Source organism: Spermophilus citellus (genome assembly GCF_964194105.1).
Source record: "Spermophilus citellus genome assembly, chromosome: 13".
NCBI classification, from domain to species: domain Eukaryota; kingdom Metazoa; phylum Chordata; class Mammalia; order Rodentia; family Sciuridae; genus Spermophilus; species Spermophilus citellus.
In genome coordinates this window covers 107,480,584-107,492,773 of record NC_138193.1, presented here as the reverse complement: position 1 = coordinate 107,492,773, position 12,190 = coordinate 107,480,584, and positions in this window count along the sequence as shown.

Below are 12,190 nucleotides of genomic sequence, written 5' to 3'. Positions count from 1 at the left end.
CTCAGGCAATGACTTTGCACCCACAGATTGACTTCTTCCTTTTCTCCTCCTCTGTTTTCCTCACATCTAGTAAATAATCTTTCCTCATGATTTTAGTCCATCTGCTTTTTTATATTCCACATCGGAGTGAGATTGTGCACCTCTGTCTTTCTGTGCTTGATTAGTTCACTAGACAGTGTCCTCCGGACCCATCTGAATTGTCACAGATGTCAGAATTTCATGCCTTTGGATGCCTGAGTAGAGTCCCAGGATGGGTGAGCTTGACCTACGTCTCTTAGTCCATTCAGCTGTGGATGGCCCTTGGGAAGATTCTGTACCCCAGCTACTGTGGGCCCTGCTGTGATAAACATGTTGATTTCATTTCTTCGGGTGCATACACAATAGAGGGATGGCTGAATTATGTAGTAGCTCCTTTTTTTAGGGTTTTGAGGACCCTCTACACTGTTTTCCCTAATGGTTTTACTAATTTCCATCCCCCTAACAGGGTCTTGGAGTCCTTTTTTCTCCACTTCCTGGAAAGCACTAGTCATCTTGGGTCTTTTTAGTAATAGTCCTTCTCACTGGGTGGGGTTTTCTTATTGTGGTTTTTATTTGCACTGACCTACTGATTAATTATATTGAGGGTTTTTTCATATATCAGTTAGTGATTTATATATCTTCTTTTGAGAAATGTCTATTCAGATCTTTAGCTTATTTTTAAATTTGGTTACTTTTGTTTTTGTTTATTTTATTTATGAAATTTATTTTTTGCATGGTTCAAATAAAATAGGATCCAACTCTCTTTTAATACAGATGGATTGAAAGTTGTTTTTCCTACTATCTTTTCCACACTGAATAAAAGTTCTACTTTTGTGAAATTAAATTCTCATAACTACTCTGCTTTAATTTTTCATTATCTCTTTTCTTTGATTGAACTCTTATCTATTCTTATACAATAATACATTAATTAGACCTCGGTATTTTAAAAAGTATTCTACTTCTTGCTAAAGTAATTTGTCCCTTTTTAATAGTCTCTTTCAAACTCTTGTCTATTTTGAGGCAGTCATTCATCCATACAAAAATTTAGAATATTATTTTCAATGCCAACATACTAGGTTGAAGTACTAATTAGTACTGTATTGAATTTATATATTAATCTTGTTAAAACTGACATTTTTTTTAGTTATGTCTTAACAGGAAAATCATGTAATGTCTTTTCTTTTGTCCTTAGCTTCTTTTATATTCATAAATGCGTTCTTATGTAGGACTTCAATTGATAATTCATACTTTAAAAATTGTTTCTATCTAGCATATAATTTTGGTTGCTTTGTAATGGAATATTTCCCCCAATTCTCTAAGTGTTTTACTAGAAAACATATTAACTATTGATGCTAAATACTAAAAATTTTATAGAAGAAAATACTGTATTTTCTAAGTATACAGTCATGTCATAAAGAAAAAGACTTATTTTCCAGTGTTTATATCGGTTACTTTATTTTCCAATCTTAATGCATCTCTAAACTTAAGAGGCACAACTCAAATACAAATGTTGAAGTAGTTATCTTACTGTCTGAACTTCAAGGTAAATGGTATATTTTACCGTTAAGGATAATAATGAATAATTGTTTTCATTAGGTTTTACTACATCTAAATTTTCAACTGTTGATATGATTACATCTTTCTTTAATTTACTGATGGATTCTTGGACTAAACTGTACTTTATTATAGGACATTATGCCTACAATGTACTTGCTTCCATTGAATATTACTTTATTCTTGATTTAAAATTTATTTTTTATTCTTGATTTAAAATTATTGCTTCTATGTATTCTAAAAAAATATTGTATACTTATGTATATCCTTGCAGGGTATTTTATTGAAGATGTCTTTAATAAAGACATTTTATTGGAGCACAGTCACACCTAGTTGTTTATTTTTGTAATGGCAGAGATGAATACTCATGATGAGCCTGTGGCCTATAAGCCTAAGAAATTTGTTAGCTGGTCCTTTGCAGAAAATGTTTGCCAATCTCTATGATGAAAGAGCACAGTAGAAGTCGGACTCTACTTGCAAACCCAGGACACGGAAACAAAGCTGCATGGGAACAGCTTATACTCTCTGTGTTTGGCGTGACCGAAGTGTAGGAGTTTCAGGGATGAAAACTGGCTGACATGGAAAGTAATCAATTGTTGGATAATCCTTGCCACAATAGTACTGAGCACACAATCTGTGCTAGATACGACAGGCACGTGCTTAGCTCATGAGCTTGTGGGTTGGGTGAGACCCACCGGGCATGGGCCAGGCTCACCTGGGAGTATCTTGGTCCCAATTGCTGGGGTCACGGGTCTGCAGGACACTGCACTGGGCTGAAGGCAGGTGCTGCTTCCTAACTTGTCACATCCTTTCTGATGACCACAGGCGGTGTGAGGACATTCTTCTGGTGATGACAAGGAACCTCTCAAGGCTTATCTTATAATTGGTATAATGACATTTCATCTTTACTCTAGCGGCCAAAGCATAGAAAATGGACAAAGGTCAAAAGCCGGGGGACAAAGTGAGAGGGCACTGCTAGGTATTGTAGCAAAGGGAATGGAAACAAGAGGTGGTAGAAATGGATCAAAGCACAATCCCTGACGTCAGTCTTAATTTTGACTGGTGGACGTTTCCCACAACGCTATCTAAGAGATGAAAAAGCCTTCAGAGGAATGCACTCCCTGCCTGTAGAGAACTGAGGAGCACAAAGGTGACCACGACAAAGTGAGGGACAGAAATATTTCTGAAGAAACTGCAGGAATGCCCAATGAAAAGGTCGCATTTGAACTCCTACCACACAAAGGCATGGAATCTAGACACTGCCAAGGCAGAAAACTCCACAATCTGAGTTGTGTTCACTTACCACATTTTAGTACATTTCTGATGCTGTCACAGAATACCCCAAACTTGATATTCATGATGAGAAGAATTTTCTTTCTCTCATTTCAGCAGATTGGTAAGTCCAAGATCAAGTGGCCAGGCTCTGGTGGAGGTGGTAAGGTGGAAATGTGGTAAAGAACAAAGAGCAAGAGGGGAAGGACACACCCTTTCATAAAACCCATGGCAGCAGTAATGACATTAATGCATCAGGAGGGCTTTGCCCCGTGACACCCACACCTCCCATCATATGCCACCTCCCATACCACCGCCACATTGGGGATCAAGTTTCCAACACATGAGCTTTGGGGGATTCATGGAAACCATAGCACCACTTTCCTGACTTCTATGTCTCCTCCTATTCAAACTTGAAAATGCCAAAATGGTGTAAGTGAGACATATAATTGGAAAACAAATTAAAAGAAAAAAAATTCCCTTTTCTGCTCCACAGATACTGTAGTTGGAGAAAAAGGAGAATTTAGAATGTTAACATTGAAATCTTGCCTCTTACTGAATTCAGAGTGTCTTCATTTGCAAAAGAAGACTTGTTTGTAAAAATGAAAATATGTGGAAACCTATGGAATACACCTGGGGTCTCAACAGGGAGGGAGGGAGGGGAGAGACTGTTGAACAGGTCTCAAGGTAGCAGATGAAGACAAACATAACATGGAAAAAGTGTTTGCTGTTTTATAACTCTTTAGACCTGTCCTTTCTTGTAAGTCAATTGTAAAAGTACAAACACCGTGGTAGTCTATGGTCTGGCAATTAGAAATTACAGTAGACTTAATGATGCAATGAGCACTTAAGATGTGAAGTTCCAACGCATCATTTGGTAGTTGTTGCTGTTTGGGGCAGGTTTCAACTTAATTTGTGACTAGCAAAGACTTTCTAAGGTTAACATGGAGCTTCGGCTTGGCCCTGGATCCTCTAAAGTTAGAGGGCTGTTAAAGCAACTAAGAGGATGATGAAACAACTCAACACTGGATTACCTCTTTAATATCCTAAGAAAGACCAAAAGACTGATCCCAACTCAGACTCCCATGTACCCTTCATTCCTGATTATGTCTCCTTTTTTTTTTTTTTGATTACTGATCAATAAAAAGCTTGTGAGAACACAATCTCCGGTGACTCATTCTCACTGATTCTTCCTCTAGATTAGCCTTCGTGGTCTGATGGGACTCAGCCTCTGGCCCATAAGGTTGTGGGAAGATTTATCTGACATAGGATGTGCTATACCTTAGATCTTCATTATCACCACCACCACCATGAATCATAACCATGAATATTTGACCAGAATTTGATAAAAAGACTTGTATCAAGCATGAATAACTTGCTTTAGAAATGTCTGAACCCAAGTCCAATGGGAAAAAGAGAGTAATACCGTATCAGAGTTATTAGAGGGAAGTAGAAGGTACTCAGTAGCAATGACTGAGTATGGGAAGGGATGGAAAAGTCAATGGTGACACTGGACTGGAGGCTTCCCCTCTGTCAATCAATGTCACACTCACCTTTGCTCAGTGTGAAAGATGTACCTTCTCCTTCCTCTGTTACACCCTCCCTTTGCATTCTTCACCCTCCAAGTGATCACGATCTAATAGGGAATAATCTGGGAAGTAAAGTTTTGTTCCAGGACGATATTCACAGAGATGGAAGGTAGAAGGACACCTTCAAAAGACAAGCAGTGGACCTCGGCAGAAAGTTCTCCCAGGAGAAATGCCGGTGCTGAGCTGTGAGTAGTGGGGAGGTGTGGAGCAGGTGGAACCGGGAAGGCAGGACACCTTCCCGCGTGTGTGCAGAGGCCCTGGGTTGGTGGAGAGCACTGTGCTGTGACAAACCCCAGACTGTGACCCTGGGCAGCTCCCATGGTGTCCCTGAGCTTCAGTGACCTCTTCCAGGATGTGGCCAACAGACACAGTCTTGCCAGCACCTCCTGGTTGTCTGTGAGTCAAATAGGGAAACCAACTTTAAAGTTTATAGTTCTGGAGAGGACAGTGCTGGTGATCCACCCTGGGTTCTGACGACTCAGTTCTACAAGGAGTGAGGAACTTGACTGTGGGCTTTCTAAATCCCTAAATATCATGCTGACACTGAAAGAAATTCACCTCAAAAAGTAAATTTGCTATTTTGGTAGGAAAGAGGTGGGGATGGGATGACCTACAAATTTTTTTTAATACTATAAAGAGAATACCAGAGGTTGGCTCATTTGTAAGGGAGGAAGTCTGTTCTGGCCCCTGGTTCCAGAGTCTGGGAGGGCTGGGAAGAGGGCACTGGTGAGGGCTTCGTGGTGCTTCAACTCACAGTGGAAAGAGAAGTGGAGAGAGGAGGGGAGGTAAACCCAAGGGGCTGCCCTGCTCTACAGCCATGGGCTCCTGCTGTCCCCGATTGTCCCCAATCCTTCCCTGAGAGCACTTCAGGAATTCCTTGTCACCCTTCCCTGTGCAGCATGTCCCCACGTGCTGCTTGCTCTTTCTATAAAGACACCTGTCATATTGGATTGAGGGCCCACCCTACACCATCAATATCTCCATCTTCAAATAAGTTCACATTCATAGAGAACAGGACTTCCAAATAACTTCCTGAGGGACACATTCAATTCATAAGAGGGACATCACATAATCAGTATTTTAGTGTGATCTCTACATTTGCTCCCACATCTAGGAGACCATGAACCTAAATTTAGGACATTAAAGGCATGTTTACAATTTGGATAGCTCATTTTATCAAATGTAAAAAAAGGTACTACCATGCTCACCTGCTGTCTCACTCACCCCAGGACCCAGCGGGGCAGGGAGAAGGGTATTTAACAAACATCACACCTGCAGTGGAGTCCACGCTTGTGCATTGCCTTCTTTCTGAGGGTGGCTTAATTGGAATTTTGTTTGCATCAAGATTGATTTAGAGAGTAACCAGGTGAATTTGAAAAAGCCCTTTTCACGAAGGCTTTTCATGATGCTTATAAAGCTTGTGCATATTTGTGGGTAGTTGTTAATGCTTATGAAATCGTGTGGGGGGGGGCGCGTGCACAGGTGGGTTTTATCATAGTCCTGGCTCTATGGGAACAGATTTGCTTGCTCTCCTAGGTGTCTTCTCCCTGAGATTTCATTATCTAAATGACTTAATACACATTAAAATAAAACAAAAGATTTTAGAGTTGCAGACACTGATTTGCTTGATGACAATCACATGGTCCACTAAACACCTGGCCATAGAAAATAAAATTTTATTTTCGGTTCTCCTAATGACTACAAACTAAGGAATGACTGAATCTTGTGTGTGCTCAGAGCACAAATGAAAGCCAAAGATTGACAACAGGTCTTTTCTTCCAAATATTATGCATGTCTCTTCTCAGAGAATAAGATACAGGAGAATAGAAGGAGAAGAGAGAGAAGAAGAGGGAGTGCTAACACACTCCCTAGGAATTGGGGAAGGTGCTGGTGTTTGTAGTAGTTTCTGTATGACAAGTATTTTGTGGAGCTCATCTCATCTTAACTATATCGTTCCTGTAAATGTAAATAGAAGAGTAAATAGAAGCTGCTGAAGTTAAGTCCTTTGCTTCTAATTATGCAAGTGGTAGGAAATGAAGACAGTTTATGGTCAGGGAACTGCCAAACAGAAAATCCTGACCAATTTTCTCTAGACTACTGTGTGTGTGTGTGTGTGTGTGTGTGTGTGTGTGTCTGTGTGTGTGTGTCTGTGTGTGTGTGTCTGTGTGTGAGTCTGTGTGTCTATGTGTATTAGAAGAGATAGCGATAATAATGAGACCTTAAATAAAGGCCATGTGCAGGAATGTTAGGAAACTTCAAAATTTTTCCTTGCTCTAAAAACTAATCTTGTGTTTCTCCTTATAAGACTTTGGTGTTTAAAAGCATGAGTTCTTAAATGGAACGAAGATTGCCTGGGTTGTGGGGCAGCAAGGAGGTTCTCCAGACACAGAGAATACAAAGAATAGCTCCACTAGCCCTGCAAATGTAAATAGAGATGCAGATATAATGAGAGAAGGAACAGGAGAGGTAGAGACGGCGATAGGTAGAGGTGGAGAGTCATCATTAGGAACCGTCTCACCTATCTACAGAGTCTGACACCCGGCTAGAGATCTGCAGAGTGAGTCAGCAAGCTGGAGTCAGAGACCAGGACCCAGTAACTAGGAAAGCGGACCGAAGAGTTCTACTCTGAAAGCTGGCAGTCTTGAGACTCAGGAAATGCTAGTGTTTCAGTTTATGCTTGATGGCAGAAGAAATATGATGCCCTTGAAGGCCACCAGGCCACAGGAATTGTCTTTCCCTTAGTGGAGGAACAACTGCATGTCCTGTTCTATTTGGGCTTTGTCCTAATAGGGCTTTGCCCTGGAGGCCCATGCAGAAAGGAGGGTAGTCTGCATTATTCAGTCTATCAAGGTAAATATTAATTTCATCCAAAAACATCTCCAAAGAAGCATTTGAGAAATGTTTGGCCAAATGTCTGGGCACCCTATGCCCAAGTCAAGTTGACACATTTGAATATTTGTGTCTTTGAAAATTCATTGTTGGGATCTTATTCCCTAATGTGATGGTATTAAGAAGTGTGGCTTTTGTGGGGTATAATTAGGTCATAAAGGCAGAGTGTTCTTGTAAAAGTAATGGTCATTAGTGTCCTTAAAGATAGACCTAAGGGTTCTCATTTGTTCCTTGCAACATGTAAGGTCACAGAAGCACCATGTATAAGAAAATGAGCCCTAACCAGACATGACATCTGTTGGAGCCCTGATTGTGGACTGTGAGGAATTAATTGTGTGGCTCCAGACTGTAAGGAGCTTACACAATTAATTGGTAGCTCATAAGCTACCCAGCCTAAAATATTTTGTTAGAGCAGCCCCATCAGACTAAGATCTCACCTAGAATTAATCATCACAGCACTGGTGAGCTTTTTCTTTTGAAAACTGAAGTTCATTCACATTTTTTAAAACGGATAATCACATTTGGATTTAAAAGGAAATAGGCATAACTCAAAAATTAAGGAAAAAAATCTGACGCTATTTCTGCCACAAAGCTCTTCCCTCCTGCACATCTAATTAGATTTCTCTGAAGTTCTCCATAAGCGTCATATCCCACTGTTCCTTCCCACACACGCGGCGTGCTGAGAATGTCAGAACACTCATGTTCCCTGGGCGCCCCACGAAGCCTGCACTCGTGGGGCCTCGAGCCTCTGATCGTGCTGCATGCTCTGCAGGAGGTGACCTTTCCTGCCCCCTTCTCCATCCACAAGAATCTCACCAGCCTTCAAACACCACCGCGTATCATTTCTTCTACTGAAACTTCCCTGTGCTCTTGATCAACAAAATTGAACAGCCCCACCAGGAAATGCTGTTGATGCCGCCAACACAATGTCAGTCCAGACTCCTGACCATAGCTGGGTGCATTCTCCTGTCCCACCCTCCGTGCCCTCTCAGTTTATACCCACACAGCACATTTCCTTTAGCCTGTGACTTAGCCCACTCCTGCCTTTTGCTTCTGCTTCTCCTTAGATCGTTTTTGTATCGGCATTTGTCCCTGGGGATGCTGGTTTCTGGGGCTCCACAAGGCAGCCTATTTTCTCTATTTCTGCATATTCTGGATTACTGTGAATGAGACCCTCCCAGAGGGTCAAATTCCCAGCCAGACTCCCAGTCACCTCCCTATGTGTGGATGAATTCAGAGAACTCATCAGTCTGGTCTCATACTATGTAATTATTTCTATCCCATTGATGGTGAGCTCTTCTTAGGTTGAAATTATATCCTATTCATCTCTGTGCCTCTTGAGGTTTCCTTATGCCTGGAATAATTTTTGTGCTTGATAAATACGTCTGATATGAATAACATTAAATGCACTTTTATCTTGAGTGTCCTCTCAACTTCTAAATCCCTGCCATCTTTGAAGAGCTAATTCTAAGACTCTTGGACCAGCACAGCTAGAGGTGATTCCCAGAGAAAGCACACACTGTCCCTTTAATGGATTGTGATCATATGCTCTGTCTCTCTTGCTGAGTTGAGAAACTCCGTGGGCAATCCTTGTTTTACTCTCTACATGTCTATGTAGTCCTTAAGAAAATGCATGTGTTAAGTGATAAGCCTGTGCTGAAAAATTGGTTCCAACTTGCTTTAACCCATACTTTGATCTGGATTCAGAAAACTCAGTTCTAACTGAAATCTAAATACTTGCTGTCTTCTTGCCTGCTTATCAATGAGGCTGTTGTCTCCCAGGCAGTTGTGAGTATCTCTGAGGACAGAAATTTTAGTTAATCCATATCTGTAAACCTCGTATCTCACACGACTATGTCACTATTGAATAAGGTACAGATTGACATATCATGATGTTCTCTAAATTCTCTCTTAATTACTTGGTAATTAAGATAACTCACATTCCTAGAGGATCTACTTTTTGTCTGCTTCATGTTTGGTATTTTACATTTATGATCTCAAATGGCTGAGAAGGTCACCTAATCCTGCTGGGCTTTGGTCTCATCATCTGCATAGTGGAGGAGATATGCATGCTTACCTCAAAGGGCTTCATGAGGTTAATTGAATTAATAACTATAAGCCACTGAACTGAACACTTTGAAAGGGAGTGTTTTGTGATGAGAGCTATATCTTAATGAATCTGTTAACTTTTTATAGCCTATGGATATTCTGCGAATAATACCTTCACATTTGAGAGAGAAATGTTAACTAAATGGACCAAATGTCAAATGTCATACCCTCTATTTGGAGATCTGACACTGGTCACTGGAGCTCCAACATGGTCATCCTTATTTTTGTTCTTTCCCTCAACTGGTCTGTTAACCAACACCAAGTCTTATCTATTGTTCATTCACTATTTTAAAAACAAACATTTTTACTCCTATACTGACCTCATCTAGGTGTAACCCCTCCTCATAATTCTGTAAACTCTTACAGTAACCCATTCACTGCCCGAGGCCTCTCCTTTTCATATGATTCTCCTACAGACTGCTAGTTTCCCCAAGTAGAAAACTTACTCCCCTGTCTAAAACCACTTATTACATAGATAGGTTCTTTTTTGTTTGTGATTTTTGTCCGGACATTCAGGTAATTAAAAATCTGTCTTAAAATTATCCTGCAATTAAAAATAAAATACTTGCACCTGTTAAGTGCCAAGTGGAGACACAAAAATAAATGTGCCCTGAAAGTCCCACATCTCTTCTCTGCCTGCCCTATCCAAACACATCAGTTTTGCCCAAACGGCCTCCAAAAGTCCTTCCATACCTGTTCTTTCCTCCATACGGAATGGTCCACCCACAGCTCTGAGCGCAGAGCCCACCCTTCCTCAGACCCTCAGCTCAGATTCCATCTCGTGCTTTAAAACTTCCACTTTCTCTGCTCAGATGGCATGACTCGTAACCTGTTCAAATATTATATGTTAAGCTTTCTCCAAGAAACAGTTTCCAAGGCTCAAGGTACCTGCATGGATTCTCTCACTCTGCCCCCTACACCGACCAGCTAGCTGTGTCCTGTCCAGGCTCTAGCTGGAGAGTGAGAGTTTGGTATCCATGAATGATAGCTCTCCCTCCCTAAAAGTGACCTCCCATCTGTGTTTACTTTTACTCTGTCTTCACAAGAAAGAGCTTTTTGAAGCATTTCCAATTGATTTTGACATCTTTGTTTCTTCCTTGTAGAGAAGATCGACTTTACCATGGTGATAGTGAAGTAGGACAGAAGAGCTAGACATCCGGGGAATTTTCAGGAAGCAGGTTGATTGGCTGTAGCCAGCTGGTCCAGAGTGTGGCTCATGCCTGAAATATTCTCTGGACAAAGAGTGCAGAAATTGTTTAAATTGTATACCGTGTGTGTGTGTGGGGGGGGCAGGGCCGGGGGGGTGTCTTGGAGGTTCACATGCTTTTTGCTCCATCCTCTAGACAAGACAGGTTTCATAAGGTTTTGTTGTTGTTGTTATTTTTTTTTTCCCTGCAAACCTGGCATTTACAAAAACCAACCACAATGCTCTTCTGCAGAATTTTTTATTTTCCCCTGAGAGCTGGTATCCTGTATCTGACAAGATGAGGATATTATAAGTTACAAATATGGTGGGGGTTTCTGCTTAATTATGGTAAAGGTTTTGGGCTGGGGGTGTCTGGCCTGCTTCAACAGTATTTGAGCGAAACAAAAGAAGAGGGGACTTCAAGGACATGAGTGAGGGAGCACTACGAACTCTAAGCATGTAACTTTAAAAACACATTCTTGAATGGTTTAATTCATAGTGTGGATGGAAAAAATTTCTAATGTCAGATTTTCTGTGTAATATATATAAATGCAAAAATGTAACCACCAACTTATATTGAGCTCTTCATTTATATTGAAACAGTTTATATTCATGGTAATACTATAAGATGGACTCTATTTTTTACATCTTACAGAGGGGAAATGAATTTCAGAGATGTTAAATGTTAGTTCTCAAAAATATGTACTGATTCAAGTTCACTCAGGACAGAGAGTCAGATAGTTACAGTGCTCATCATGACCAAGTTTTGCCTCTGAGCTATTTGTATGATCTTTATTAACACAGTAACAATTATAGAAAAATTACTACTACTACTAATTACTAGTATCATTAATAATAATTGGTGATAGTATCCAGTGTATACAAAGCAGTTTCTATTATGTGTGCATGCATGGCATTGGGATTTGAGCCCAGGACCTTGTGCATGCTAGACAAGTGTCTATCACTTAACTGCAATAATAATAATAATAATAATAATAATAATAATAATAATACATTACTTGCATGTACAACTGGTCACTAATTTACATTTAGTAAAAATCATACTTTGAATTTTGCATATTGATTTGCCCAAGTTAGCAATGTGTGGCATAACAACTCTCTTGGAATTCTAGGCAGGGCAGTGAGCTGAGCTCCCAGTCAGCCACAGGGTGTTGAGGGGAAACAATTGTACCCTAGAGTGTAATGTGTGGAACACTTCATTATAAAATAGGCATTGTATATTGATATTGTCCATCTGTGGCTGCATGTAAGTATTCTGAGCATACTTCAGGGTAAGCTCACCTATGAGTTTTGTAGTTTCAGGGTATTAGATACACTTTTGAGATCATGGCGTTTTTGATTTATGATGGGTTTATTGGGCCGAAAGCTTATTGTAAACTGAGGAAGCATCTGGATGTGGATTAGATGATAGTAAGGTGTCACACCCTCCCATGTGGTGCACACAGAAGTGAAAAATGCCTTTAGTTCAGATTATCATTTCAGGGGTGTCTGTAGGACGCCATTGTAAGATTGACACTTCACATGCTGAACTCTTCAGTCAGGGACCATTTGT